At 42.3% G+C, this 14888-nt stretch overlaps 1 long non-coding RNA gene and 1 other non-coding gene across 2 annotated transcripts; both read right to left on the bottom strand.

Moving 5' to 3' along the window:
- Window positions 1-6558: 6558 nt before the first annotated feature.
- On the bottom strand, window positions 6559-8043 carry LOC148115365 (uncharacterized). The gene is made up of 2 exons (XR_015732444.1): window positions 7850-8043; window positions 6559-7760 (listed from the first exon to the last, which is right to left on the bottom strand). It is a non-coding gene; the product is annotated as an uncharacterized LOC148115365 (long non-coding RNA).
- On the bottom strand, window positions 7295-7366 carry TRNAT-CGU (transfer RNA threonine (anticodon CGU)). The gene has a single exon. It is a non-coding gene; the product is annotated as a tRNA-Thr (tRNA).
- Window positions 8044-14888: the final 6845 nt, after the last annotated feature.

The raw sequence follows: 14888 nt of genomic DNA, 5'->3' as shown, positions 1-14888 counted from the left end.
TAAAATGGAAGGCTGGAGACAAGCTTCACTTCTTTTTCTTTGCTTCTTTAACTATATTATTAATTTATTCCCAACCATCCATTTTAATGGTACCAGTTTTATATATGCAGACACTCAATAAAATATTACTAAATAAACCTCAAATTGAAAGGAAGATTGCCGACTTATTTTTTTTTCTGACACTATCCATGTAAACGTAGCCACCTGCAAGGTGATAGAAATATATACAAAATGTCCTTTCTCTCTGTCACCATAGAAAGATCTTTTCTCTTATCCTTCCATTTGTGTTTCTATAACAGGCATACAAAGAAAGACTTCTTTACCCTTCTAGCTGGAGGAGACAGTCCCTGCTTCCAAGCTGCTCAAGTAGAAGCCTCTTTGACACGTGGGTCAACATAAAAAAATGTCCCTCAAATGATTTCTCCTATCCTGGTCATTTTTCCAAGATTACTTGTGTTTGCAAAGCTTGAGTTTTTCCAGGGTTGTATCTTGATTTCGCCACAAGGAGGCAGGTTTAGAAACAACAATACATATGGAAGATTAACAGGGTAATGTCCCTCACAATATTTCTTTATGAAAGTTGATTGAATATAGCCATTGTAAACCCACAAAAACCCTTATCTGAGCAATTGTGGTAAATTAAACAGCTTCTGTAGACTTGGAAGAATTACCAATTTCATCCTTCCCAATTTTTTTTTGTTTGTTTTAAGTTATTGTATTATATGTACTTCCAAGGCTATGGCTAACTGTGGCTGATCTTGGAAAAGAAATAGTGACAATCCTGGGTTATACTTGGATGGAGTACCATCCAGCTGTTGGCTAGACTAGAAATTTTTATAAAATCCTGGAAGAAGAAAATAAGGATCACTTCAGCAATGGCTGTGAAGAAAACATTAACAGTCCCAAACCCCTAGATGGACATCATCACTAGGAATCGGGTTCTTTATTTTTTTATCCCTTTAACTCTCTTCTTTCACACAAGCCAATGTTTTTCCACATTTGTATAATGAAGATAGACATGGTAGCTAGAAAATGCTTTAATACATTTGACTAAGTGGGTATTTTTCCACTAAAGGTTTGGGCCACAACATCATTCATTCATTCATTTATTTATTATTCGTATTTCTATACTGCCCAACTCTCTGAGGATTCTGGGCGGCTTACAACAAAGACAGTATAAACAATATACAATAAGAGACATTAAAAACCCATATACACCGCTCATGGCTGGATCTCGCAAGATTGCAGTGGTGAGATCAACGGCCCCAAGCCGGCTGGAAAAGCCAGATTTTCACCATTTTCCGGAAGGCCAGTAGGATGGGAGCGGACCTGGCCTCAGGAGGTAGCTGATTCCAGAGAATCGGGGCAGCCACAGAGAAGGCCCTCCCCTGTGGACCCACCAGGCGACATTGTTTAGCTGACGGGACCCGGAGAAGGCCAACTCTGTGGGATCTTACCGCATTAATATAAGTTATCATGTAATATATGATATATGATAACTTCTATGAATAGAAGTTATCATGTAACTTCTATTCAAACTACACCCCACAGAGGTATACAAGAGAAGGGAATTTGTCCCCCTCCTAATTTGAATTCCCAGAAGTTCCAGCCAGTAGAAACTGGGCTACAACATCAAGAATCACAGGTTCCCATCTGCCTTGGCAGCTTCTACTGTCCATTAAGACCTGAGCTTAGCCCAAAGGCAATTTACCTTGAAGAAAGTCCTCTGGATAAGTGGAAATAGAATTTCTGCTCAAGCATTTTTCTATGCAACAGGTATATAAAGCTTTTCACTTGTGATTAATCTTTAAAATGAGAAAAATTTCTGTCACTACATGATGTGTTTATAAATCGCAGCAACATATGACCACATCGCTTAGCAATGGCAATCACAGCAATCCTTGTTGCTATTGTTAACTGAATTCCACCAATGTTTGGATGAAGATCCTCCCAGATCCAAGTCATTCCTGCCTTGTCCCTCCCAGCCTCAATCCTTGGGAAGACAAGGAACTGCCTCCTCTTGAACTCCCCCTCCCAATTTCTGACATTTTGGCCACCCTGCACAATGGCACTCTTCTGTGGCAGTGGCATCACTAACCACTAAAGTAGAGGCCCAGAGCCTTCAGCAGTCTCAGCCAGCCCACTCCGCGTCCCTTGCTCATATTTGGGGATGCTTTTCTGGGCTCCACTGAAGGCCTATCATTTCACTCAGACTTCTATGAATAAATGCTAAGATTTTTTCTCCCTTCGTCATTTAGATAGATGCATACTGTACTGTACATGCTTACTTATTTATAAATATAACTAAAATAATGAATATGATCACAACTATATTTTTGTTGATTATATTTAATCATTTTTCTTCTTTCAACTTTTTTCCCCTGTACTGCCATGTGCTGTTCATGTGGGAATTCAGTATAAAAAAATTAATTCAACAAGGAACAGTAATAAGTCATGCTTACAGATTCTGCTGTCATCTATATTTTAACAAAGAAGTAGCCATAAGCATGTATTTGCATGACTCTACACTTCTGTTTGTTATAACATCTCAACAGTTTCTCAATCAAATTTAACAGAGCGGTTATATAAATAGTATTTTGGGGGTGGGGGGGGGAAGAGCCTGAGCTTTCTTGAGATTGAATAAAAAAGTAACACATTTGTTTTTAAAAGAGTGAATTTCTGTTTCTGAAACACTTTTAAGCCCTTGAGCAGTTTAAATCATAATCATTGTGAGGGCTGCAGTTTGGTTGCTACTGGGCAGACAAGACTGCTCTTTATTAATCGGTGATGGGACAAAGAAGAGGAAAGGGGATGGCCCAGATCACTGGATTGGAAACCACAGGCAAGTTGTAGGCTGCTTTCCAGATTCTCTGCCTTGCCGGTGTTTGTAGATTGATCTCGGTCTGCTGAGTCACCCGCTCAGAACAAGGTTGGGCTGCAGAGCACAGGGACCAGGGCACCCCACTATCTCTTTGGCCTTTCCCCCATTATTCAGTCTTTACCAGGGGTGAAATCCAGCAGGTTCTGACTGGTTCTGGAGAACCGGTAGTGGAAATTTTGAGTAGTTCAGAGAACCAGCAAATACCACCTCTGGCTGGCCCTAGAGTGGGGTGGGAATGGGGATTTTGCAGTATCCTTCCCCCAGGAGTGGGGTGGGAATGGAGATTTTGCAGTATCCTTCCCCTGCCATGCCCACCAAGCTATACCATGCCCACCAAGCCACGCCCACAGAACCAGTAATAAAAAAAAATGGATTTCACCACTGGCCTTTACTATATCAGAATAAGAGTCTTCAGTTGATTAAAAACAGGTTACTAACCTGGGGTGGGGTATCACCTTTCTACATCACTTTAACCTCTAATCCCCTCTTTTCTATTATATTAAGATGAACCCCAAGAGACCTCTTTTATAATCCATCACACCAATTCAGTGGCATAATGAGAAACTTTCAATGGCAATCTTTGAGCATTTGAGGGACTTCTTCTTAAGGACTATGTGAGTCTCTTCCTCCATGTCCACATTTAACCCCTCCCTTAAAAGAAAACAGAACACCAGAACTGAAATTTTAGACACACACACACACACACACACACACACACATCCAGAGACATCTCCAGATTACAAAGTCCCCAGCTGACTTGCAGGTTATGGATTTTCTAATTGTCCCCTATCTCAAATGTAACCTGAAGTCTGTGAGTGACAGTTCCACTGTGTTTGTCTTGTTTACTATTTTGCCTGAGGAAAATCTCTGGGGAGCTCCAAAGTTTGCGTAGGATTTTGTGAACTTGACTCTGTACCATTCCAGACAAAAAGATTTGGACAGCCACTTGTCTGGAATGGTATAGAGCAATGATGGCTAACCTTTTCCAGACGGAGTGCCCAAAGAGTATGTGTGAACCACCAAAATGCAATGTGTGTGCACACCCTACATGCGCTCCGCCCCACTGCATGCACAGTAGAGACCTGAAGACTAGCTGGCCAGTGGGAGGCATGAACACATGCACGGCAGAGCTGAGCTGGGGCGACAGCTTGTGCACTCACAGAGGGCGCTGCATGCCACCTCTGGCACGTGTGCCATAGGTTCGCCATCACGGGTATAGAGCAGCGGTGAAATGTAAAATTTGTTACTACCAGTTCTGTGGGCGTGGCTTGGTGAGGTAATGTGACTGGATGGGCGTGGCCAACTTTTTTTTTTTTTTCACTTTTAAAACCATTTTTTTCTACCTCTTCGGCCAAAGAAGTTGTTTAAAAAAATGCTTTTAAAAGCCTCTGACAATCCCAGCTGAGCCGCGCGATCATCAGAGGCTTTTTTTTTTACTTTTAAAAGCATTTTTTCGGCCGAAGAGGTTGTAGAAAAAATGCTTTTAAAATTTTTTTTAAAAAAGCCTCTGATGATTGCACGGCTCAGCTGGGCATGTGGGGGGGGGGGGAGACAGGAATTTTTGCTACCAGTTCTCTGAACCACCCACCGCCATCGCTACCGGATCGGGCGATCCAGTCCAAACGGGGAGCATTTCACCCCTGGTATAGAGTCTCCTGCTTGAGCAGGCGATTGGACTAGAATACCTCCAAAGTCCCTTCCAAGAATGTTATTCTTTTCTGTTCTGAATTGGCCTAATGAAGACGGCACAGTAGTAGGGCTTTGAAAATGGCCAATTCTGGAGATCACTCTACCCCTTAAGGCCATAAATGCTGGTTGGGAGATTCCTTCTTTACAAAACATATATTATAAACATTGCAAATCTAGGCCTGCATGCCCAATACAGAAGCAAAGGAATATGCCAGGAAATATAATATCTCCTTTCATAATATGAGAAAATTAAAGCAAAATGTTGCCAATATGGCCAAGGATAGAAATTCAAATGAAAGTATCCCGAAAGATGGCTGTTCACCATGCTCTTGAACAAATCTGGTGTGTCATAATGTAGGCCCCAATCATATGATCAAAGTTGTGATGCATGTAAAAGGGCAAGGCTTTGACTGCAGGGTGCTCACCATCTTGACTTTTCTGATTCCCCTGAAAGGATGTCCATTCCCTTCCTTTGCAATTTATTGCACTGCTCTTATTCATAGGTATTCCCCCTTCTCTTTAATATTAATTAAGTCTCCTTTGTAACTGCAATAAGACATACGTCATTAAGGAGTATCATTCTAATAGAAAACACTGCCAATTAAAGTTGATTTTTCCACTGACAATTTTTGATCTCTTTTCCCAGAGTCCTCTCACTTCCACAATAAAACTGAAAGAAGCAAGTCATTGCTTTATTTTGAAACCTTCAACTCTTAATGACTATATCGAAACCCAGGAGAAAAGCCTAACCTCAAGTGACACATTTTTATGAATAAGATTTTCATACTACCTTAAGAGACCGAAGCAGCTCCTTTTCTATCTGTTTTATTTTTATCCCTTTATTTTTATAAGTAACTCAAGGTGTCCCAAAGTTGCTTTTTCAAGAAGCAACTTCACTTTCTTGTTTTTTTTGAAGACAGTTTCACTTCTCATCCAAGAAGCCTCTTCAGTTTTGAGTTCAGTCAGAACAGAAGAACCTTCCTGGATGAGAAGCGAAACATCTTCAAGGAAACCCAAAGGCACTTTTTCAAGAGGCAACTGGACTTTCTTGTTTTTCTTTGAAGACTGTTTCGCTTCTCATCCAAAGAAGCCTCTTCAGTTCTGGCTGAAGGTTCTTCACTTCTGACTTCAGTCAGAACTGAAGAAGCTTCTTGGATAAGAAGTGAAACGTCTTCAAAGAAAAACAAGAAAGTCCAGTTGCCTCTTGAAAGAGCACCTTTGGGACAACCTTGACCTGGATGATTGAGAATCTCCATAGGCATGTAATTCAAGGTGGTGAATATACCTAATACTCCTCCCTCTTCTTATTTTCCCCACAACAACCCTGTGAGGAGGGTTGTGCTGAGAGTGAGTCATAGTCACCCAACCGGCTTTCATGGTTTAAGGCAGGACTAGAACTCACAGACTCCTGGTTTCTGAGCCAGCACTCTTCCCCACTAGACCAAATTAGCTCACTTATTCCACGGCTCCCGCGCCGAATTCCGACCCGCACCTCCCTTTTGCATGCTTGGAAGCACAACAACTCACGTCTGAAGCACCCTAACCCACTTTTTTAGCCAAGGGTACTCGAGGGCAGAGGGGCTTGTCCCAATCCGGCAATGAAGAGTACGCCGGTTCGTTGGTTGGTGGAAACCGGTTACAACATTAATAACCTCGCAGAAGTTTCGGTGGGGTGGGGTGGATGAGGGGGGAGAAGGCACTTTTCTTCCTTCTCCTCAGCGCCTCAGTTACAGGCATGTTAACGCGCAGTGCCACCACAGCCGCCGGCTCTAAAGCGAGAGCACGAGACCACCACCCCAGTTTAGCGCGTGCGGAATTGTCCTGCATCCGTCGGAGGGCAAACATTTCCCTTAAACGTGCAGTGTTCCGCGTTCCCTTAGATTTGGGGGAGGGGGGGTTGAGGCTGGCATCCACCACTACCCAAGTTCTTTCGGACTGAGAAGTCGGCTTTCCTCCTCTTAGGGCAATAATCACACTCACGCACACCATAAAGAGAGATGCAATGTTGTAATTGAAGACCCCGCAGCCCCCCCCCCCCGTTTAGGAAATCCTAATCCCGTTTGCAAAGCAACCCAGCGAGCAAATTGCCCGGCTGTTCTCCTTTCAGATGCAAGGGGAGAAAGGTGGCTTTGCTGCGGTTTTTCATTTGCAAGTTTTGCCGCCACTAACGGGAAAACTAAAAGCGAAGGGCATTTCCCGCGCAACATCGCACACGGGAGAAAACACAGTGCAAGTTACGGTTACAAAAAGTAACCCGCCTAATTTAAAATCGACGGTGAGAATCGTTCCACCACCAGGTCCTGATATTCTGGCAGTTCTCGAAATTTGGCAGATTTAACGCTGGAAATATGCGGACGGCCACTAGATGGCAGGGACGGCTTTTGTTATCTTTTTCTGGGTGATCGATCGAACTTCTGCAATTCAGGCCCGACAGCACTAGTCTTTTCCCCAATAGGAACGCGTTTCAGTTTCTCTTCTCGGGATTGTTAATCCCTGTTTACTGCAAGCGGAATCCGCTTCTGTCTTCATTTCCCCAAACACCTCTCCCCCCCCCCCCCCGTCGTCCCCACTTCACGCCTTTGCAGGCTAAGCCCCGTCTTCCTTCTCCATTTCCGCTTGGTATTTTTCCTCAATTAGGGAACCCGAGTAAAAAGTGGCCTGAGAAAGGAAATCCCACTTCAATTCCCTTTCGTAACAAGCCGCGACGCTGCGCCGTCCAACGTGAGGCACGGACGGGGTTCGAACCCGCGATCTTCGGTTTACGAGACCGACGCCTTACCACTTGGCCACCGCGCCTGACGGGCTAGCAGCAGGGAAAAGCAGCCAGTGGAAGGAAGGTTCCGGATTCGCGGTTCCACGCGCCTCGTGCTCGGGATCCAGAGGGGGAGGGGGGAGAGATCCAATCTAAACAGGCCGACGTTCTTCTATTTTGTTTTTGTTTTTTTCCTACACCCCCCTCGCCCCCAATTTTGCAATCCAAAAGAAGCAGCGCCCCGGCTCCTTTCCCCGCCGACCAGCGCGCCGATTTTATTGCACACCCAAGCAGAAGAAACAAGAACGGCAACCCGCGCACGCCGCTTGCCCCGAGCGATTGCGATCCTCAGTTCACTCCGGTCCCTGGCCGCGCACGAGTTCCTCCAAAGCCCCAGTTGGCGCAGAAGCGAGTCCCGGGAACCTTTCTCGGTTTCTCCTGAGGAATAATCCGCCGAGGCGAGAGTCAGGGCGCCTTTCGCACCGCCGGATTTCCCACCGTGCAAATGCAAAAGGGAGCCCGCTTACAATTTCTCGGGGGTACCTGGCTCCGGCTTCCTCCGGCCGCTCGGAGTCGGCGTAGCGAGGCGGATTACAGTTTCAGGACGTGGGGAAGCAGCCATTTTTAACCCCGCCATTCAATGGCGGGAGATGGGCTGCAGCGCCTGCTTGCAAGCGGGAGCGGCGGAATTGCTACGCTTGCACTTAACGGGAGCGACGCGCTTCCCTCACAGGCCAGGGCAAATGGATTTTTTTTTTTAAAAAAAAATATATTTTTTTAAAAAGCTAGTCTTCGGTGAATTGTTGCTTCTAGAAGCCGAGCTGGACGCTCTTCAGACGAAATGTATTCTCCACACACGGGAGTCCTGGCAAAGAAGACACAAAAAAGATGGCTTGATCTCTTCTCGTCAAAGCCGCTGCTCGTTCTTTGCATTATCGCTTCGGGGAGACAGTGATATCTTCTTCCTTGGATTCGCCACGTGCTTTATATGTTCAGTTGATTTGGGTTGCAGAGTTTGATTTGCTTAATGGGCAGAAGTTTCAAACATGAGCGCTGCCTTGGACTGGGTACCTCGGAGCATACGCAGAGTGCATTCTCTTTCCCCTTTAGGGAAGTCAGTGCTAAATAAAGATTTTTTGTTGTTGTGATTTCATTCTCTTTCCCCCTTCTTCTCTCCCTTCTCAATTTATACTGGCCTTTTTATTCTGTTCATTTATAAAAAATCTACTCGATTAAAAGCAGTTCTAAAGCATGTTTTGCAGTGGTTATTTATTGGGTTTCTGAAGAAAGTAGCTTGAACTTTTAACTTTGGTGACAAAACAGCAATCTGAACAGTTGCAAGCAAATCGGAATTTCTTTTTTTTTAAAGAGTATTTATTGAAATTCCAACATTTAAAACATAGTACAAAAGTACAACACAGAAAAAAAAATCTCTTTCCATCTGCTAGATCGGTAAACCTTTTTCTCTCAAAGTCCATTCCTACTTTTAAAAGTTACTGAGGACCCCTAAAAATATTTTCATTGAATGGGTTATACAATGTTTACCATATTAAAAACTGATTTATTCGCTGCTGCCAATGCTCCTCAAGAGTGTTGGATGGGGTTTTAATATTGTATTATTTTTCAACATAAATTGGCAAATAATTTTGATTTCAAGGATCCCTGAAAAGATATTGGGGAACTTTCAAGGGTACTAGGATTGCATTTTAAGAAATATTTCACTAGATAATCTAGAAAAACAGCCAAAGGGTAAAAATTCAAGGTGGACTAATAATCTAGTAAAACAGGCCTACTTTGGAAGATACACCCTTAAGCCTAAATTTTTTATATACAGTAATTGGACTATTCATGTTGACATCTAGCAGCAAAGATTGCCACAAAATAATAATAAAAATAAATAAAATAAATAAATAAAAACAATTCATAGCTATTAAAGGTGGCTAATTGGGTTATTCAGTTGATGTCAAATCTTAGCACTACATAGCAATATTGTGTGTCAGTTTTTAAAAGGTAAACGTTGCAATAGGATGTAAGTGTTATTACTCTATTCATTCCCCATCCTATACTCTGGATATGCTGGTTCCCCATTCCCATTACTGCCTACCAATGCACATAGAGGCATAAACAGACATCATAGCTAACCTCAACAAGATCTGCTCCCTGAAATGGGTGAGTGTTATAAATGGCACCTTCCAAATTGCCAAATATCTAAAAACAGAAATGCCAAAACATCTTAGGGAGGTATTTACACATGCAAGGTTTGAGCAGCTAGGTACAACGATTAAATATGGATGATTTTAACGAAGTTCCTTGTAACAAATGTCCTTGTGCTGGTATTTGTAGAGCTCCAGCAATAGAAGACCTAACACATATTAGTTTGACTATCAGATGTATAAGAAAGAGACTGGCATCTTGGATTGCTCATCAGAGAAACAAACTATTGGGACCCTTATTAGATAGATAAACAGAGTTGGAAGGGACATTGTAGGTCATCTAGTCCAACCCCCCGCCCAAGCAGGAGACCCTACACCATCCCCCACGAATGGCAGTCCAATCTCCCCTTGAAAGCCTCCAGTGAAGGCCTCCCACAACTTCTGAAGGCAAGGCTATTCCGTTGGTTGATTGTTCTCACTGTCAGAAAATTTCTCCTTATTTTTAGGTTGAATGTCTCCTTGATCAGTTTCCATCCATTATTCCTTGTCTGACCTTCGGGTGCCTTGGAAAATAGTTTGACCTCTTCCTCTCTGTGGCAGCCCCACAAATATTGGAACACTGCTATCATCTCTCCCCTGGTCCTTCTCTTCACTAGACTAGCCATGCCTAGTTCCTGTAACCATTCTTCATATGTTTTAGTCTCCAGTCCCCTAATCATCTTGGTTGCTCTTTGCACATTTTCTAGAGTCTCAACATCTTTTTTATAGTGTGTAACCAAAACTGGATGCAGGATTCTAGGTGTGGTCTTATTAAGGCTTTATAGAGTGGTATTAGTACCTCACTTGATCTTGATTGTATCCCTCTGTTAATGTAATTTAGGATTGCATTGGCTTTTTTGGCTCATATTTAACTGGTTGTCCACTAAGACCCCAAGATCCCTCTCTCAGTTACTGCTATTAAACCTGGTTTCATCCAGTCTATATGTGTACTTATATGTATATAAATGTCCTTTATTTCCTTGTTTAATTTTCTCTCAGGTTCAGCAGCCCCCCCCCCCCCCCAACTTCTGAGGAAGATTTTCATTAGCAGAATTACCTGAACAAAAGTTTTGTCCCCAGATAATTCTCGAAGAATATCTTCTTCCTCTGAGAGATTATTCACTTAATTTGTCTGCTCCCAAATTTGGTGGACAATTTCAAAAGGATCCTTCAGGAGCTAGCTGTTTTTTTTCTTTTTGGACTGCATGTTAAAACTCAGAGGAGGTGAATTAGGCATATGGCAAATCAGTTTAAAGCTTTTTCTGCCATTTTGCCCTTGAATGGGATTTTACTACTTTCCTTAGGTGTTAGCTCCACTTATACACAATATAACTTACCATATTTCTAAATAAAGAAGCAAAATTAGCCTATTTTGGAACTATATGATTTCTTGTAATATATTGACTGCAAACAGAAATGTTTAAGCTAACTGGTCTAAAAAGGATTAAACTGAAGCCGGAGCTAATTTAAATTACTGTAACCCCCACTCGAGTGAGGGAATTTATTCATGGGCAAAAAAGTATGCATGCAATTGTGGCTTAAATTTTAATTATTCCACAGAACATAGAATGGACTTTCACAATGGGATGGCTGCAAACTTCACTCAGTGGTGGTCAATATCTGAAATAAAGACTATGATTACTACAAAACTGAGATTCTAATTGTTAGCCTATTTGGTGGTTGGATAGATAGATCAATTTGATGGAGCTGCTGACAATGTAAAGGTTTTTTTTTATTAAAGAAAAATTGTTCCGCAAATATGGCAGGTTCCCAAAGGCAGCAGAATTAGATATATATTTAGGTCATAGCCTCAGACAAGTCCAAACATAGGAGCTTTGTTTTCTTTAACTATGTTTTTGTGTTACTCCTTCAGTTGCACAGGCAATTAGGATGACCAAAGGTTCACTGGGAAAAATAAATCAAGAGTTATATCGGTGATAGTGAGAGATGAGCAGTCAATCCAAATAATACTTGCTTATGATTCTGAGCAACAATTTCTAAGGCATCATTTGGGAGTAACTCCCCCAAAAATAAAAAGATTGTTTTTGAGGCATTGGTTTAGTATTTTCCAACTCATTTCAGGAAATATTTTAAATTCCAACAGGCTCATTCAAATAGAACCCTGACATAATAGTGTCACATTAAAAGACAATTAGCTGCCAATTTTATTTTCTCTTAATGACCTTTTGGCAATATACAGATCAAACTATGCTGAGAAAGGGCAGGCTTTTGCAAAAGATGAATGGGTTGTTGGATTCTGTATCCTATTCTCTCTGCAAAAATGGGAATAAAAGTGCACAAACTGCTTGTTTGCCTAATACACTGTGCCATGGTAAGGTATGCTCTTATTAGCATTTTATTATCAGGATTAATGAAATACAACTTGGGTTTTTGGACTGCTGTACAGAGGTGGGTTTCAGCAGGTTCTGACCAGTTCTGGAGAACCAGTAGCGGAAAGTTTGAGTAGTTCAGAGAATCAGCAAATGCCACCTCTGGCTGGCCCCGCCCCCATCTATTCTCTGCCTCCCGAGTCCCAGCTGATTGGGAGGAAATGGGGATTTTGCAGTAACCTTCCCCTGGAGTGGGGAGGGAATGGAGATTTTACAGTATCCTTCCCCTACCACGCCCACCAAGCCACGCCCACAGAAGCAGTAGTAAAAAAAAATTGAATCTCACCACTGCTGCTGTAGGATTCTAACTTCTGCTGTGGCCCTTGGTTCGGATCAACTCTAATTACGTGAGAATAACTGGGTTCAAACATTGTGTTGGTTTGCTCCAACCATGGTTGTCTCAATAAATCCAGCTGTTTGACACTCTAATCCAGCTGCATGAACCATGTTTTGGTCAGCACAATGCACGAACCTAGCCAGTGACTAAACAGTAGTGCGGATAGCAAATAAATTATTTTGCCTCCACAAATTAAGGACTACCTTAGTTTAGTGACAAGGACTAAATTGGTACCTGGAAAACTGAGAACAAAAGTCAGAATAGAAAATAATGTAGCTTGTTAAACATTTTAAGAATTTCAGCTACGTAGGCGATGGATGGATGGTAAGATCACCAAATAGCACTTCAAAAGATTTCAATCTCTTTGGGTCCCTGGGCTCCCTGCCAATATTGCAGATACCATGGTATAGCCATGTTTGTTAATAGGAAAGCTCTTATCCTGCAGAACATTGATGCTGAATAAATATGTTTACATGTAGAGGTAGTCCTCGATGTACGACTACAACTGTGCCCAAAATTTCCATTGTTAAGCAAGACAGTTGTTAAGTGAGATTTGCCCCATTTTACGACCTTTTTTGCCGCAGTTGTTAAGTGAATCTCTGCTGTTGTTAAGTTAGTAACATAGTTATAAGTGAATCTGGCTTCCCCATTGACTTTGCTTGTCAGAAGGTCTCAAAAAGTGATCACACAATCTGGGATACTGCAACCGTCATAAATACATGACAGTTGCGAAGCGTCTGAATTTTAATCACATGACCATGGGAATGCTACAACAGACATGTGAAAAACAATCCTCTCAATTTTTTTCAGTGCTGTTGTTCCTTTGAATAGTCACTATATGAATGGTGGTATCTTATGTAGATCTGTGTCTTATGTAGATCTGATTAGAGTTTAGTTCAGCCATATGTATCCTGTGGGACAATAGATTTGCCCCAGGAGTGGAAAAATGAAATGGGGGTGATCTGTTGAGGTTCCAGAGTCTTGAAAAAGGGCCTAATGAACCATCACTGGGTTTGGATACGTGTTCTTAATTAGATCCTAATCAAATTCCCTACTGAAATTAACCAAAGTAAATCTTGGGTAAGATTGGAATCCAAAGCCTCTCTCGCAAGCTGCTCAAGTATTTTGAACTTTTTGGAAGTAATTTCTGATCTCATACATGAGTTTAGAAGCACCTATTGTTTCCTAACATGATGGTGGTGGATGGAAAAATTGAACTCTATTGTTACACATAATTTCATCCAACCTAGGGACCGTACAGTTACATTTCCCACTTTTAAAGGTGGGGGAAATGTATTATAATGGTGTGTCCCCAGACTGCAGCGTTTTTCTAATAGCTCTAAGTCTTGGCATTCACACTTGTTGACAGTCATGTTCACACCCTGGAAATCTTTGGACAGAATTGCTTGATCAGATGGCAGGTTCCTGTGATGAGGGAGCTTTTCCTTCTGTAGTAAATGTTGCCACAGAAATTGGAAATCTGTATGAGTATACGTAAAATTCTCATTTTGTTTGGGAGTTAGTGTGAATCTCCCCATTTTCATAAATGTTCGAGTCTTATCTTGGTTTGGTAGCTGTGGGGCCAAAATATTAGTGGGTTCATTTTAAAAGGTTCTTTGCAAGCCTCTCCTGTATGGAGAATTAGTGCAGAGAAAGCACCTCAGAGGGAGACCACAGCAGCGATATAAGGATATCTGCAAGAGGGATCTAAAGGCCCTGGGAATGGACATTAACAACTGGGAAACCTTGACCTCCGATCGTTCAGCTTGGAGGCTAAACACGCAGCATGGCCTTTTCCAATTCGAAGAGACATTGTTCGGCAGGCTGAGGCAAAGAGGCAGTCCCAGAACCAGCGAAATCTGGGGGCTGGGCAGGGGACAGAATGTATCTGCCCTCAGTGTGGAAGGGATTGCCACTCTCAAATTGGCCTTTTTAGTCACACTAGATGCTGTTTTAGGACCTCTTTCCAGAGCACGATACCATAGTCACTTGAGACTGAAGGATGCCAATGTTAGTGTTGGCAAGCCTTTTAAAATGCATCTTCAAATCCCCTCCAAGCTCCTGACATCCTAACTAACTATTGTATACTCAGCCAGCAATGTGGCAATCCAAGATGTGCAATTTATATTCCAATGGAAATCTCAGTGGCGTAGGTGGTGATGATTCTTCCCGTTTCTACTCGTGAGAACAGGAAGGTTGGTTTATAGTAGGCGTCTCCAAACTTGGCAACTTGTGGATTTTCAGAATTCCCTAGCCAGCATGGATAAGTCCAGTTGAACTCCACAAATCTTAAAAAGTTGCCAAATTTGGAGACTCCTGCCTTACAGCAGCAACACTCATGGGAGAACAGTTTTTAAAAAAGCCAGGATGGGACAGGTTTTTAAAAAGACAACTTTTTAAAAAGCCACCAGTCTCTTGGCCTTTTTTGTCCTCCCCCCTTTACACACTGTTTGATTTCACACACACAATGCAAAGCCAAACTCTGCCTTATTTATGGCATGGCATGTATGAACCCCATAAATTGTAGTTTGGAGGTTGTCTCCATTTCAGATGCTGGACACAAGCTGGAGTGTGCTTTTGCATTTATGTACCGCTAGTGAGTTTTCCAGAGGAATCCTGAGTTAAGTTCAAGTTAAGGCAGACCCAT

The sequence above is a fragment of the Pantherophis guttatus genome, chromosome 2, assembly GCF_059756535.1.
Source record: "Pantherophis guttatus breed Tessera chromosome 2, ASM5975653v1, whole genome shotgun sequence".
In the NCBI taxonomy this organism is placed as follows: Eukaryota; Metazoa; Chordata; class Lepidosauria; order Squamata; family Colubridae; genus Pantherophis; species Pantherophis guttatus.
The sequence above is the reverse complement of the archived record's forward strand: the minus strand, read 5'-3'. Positions and strand labels throughout refer to the sequence as shown.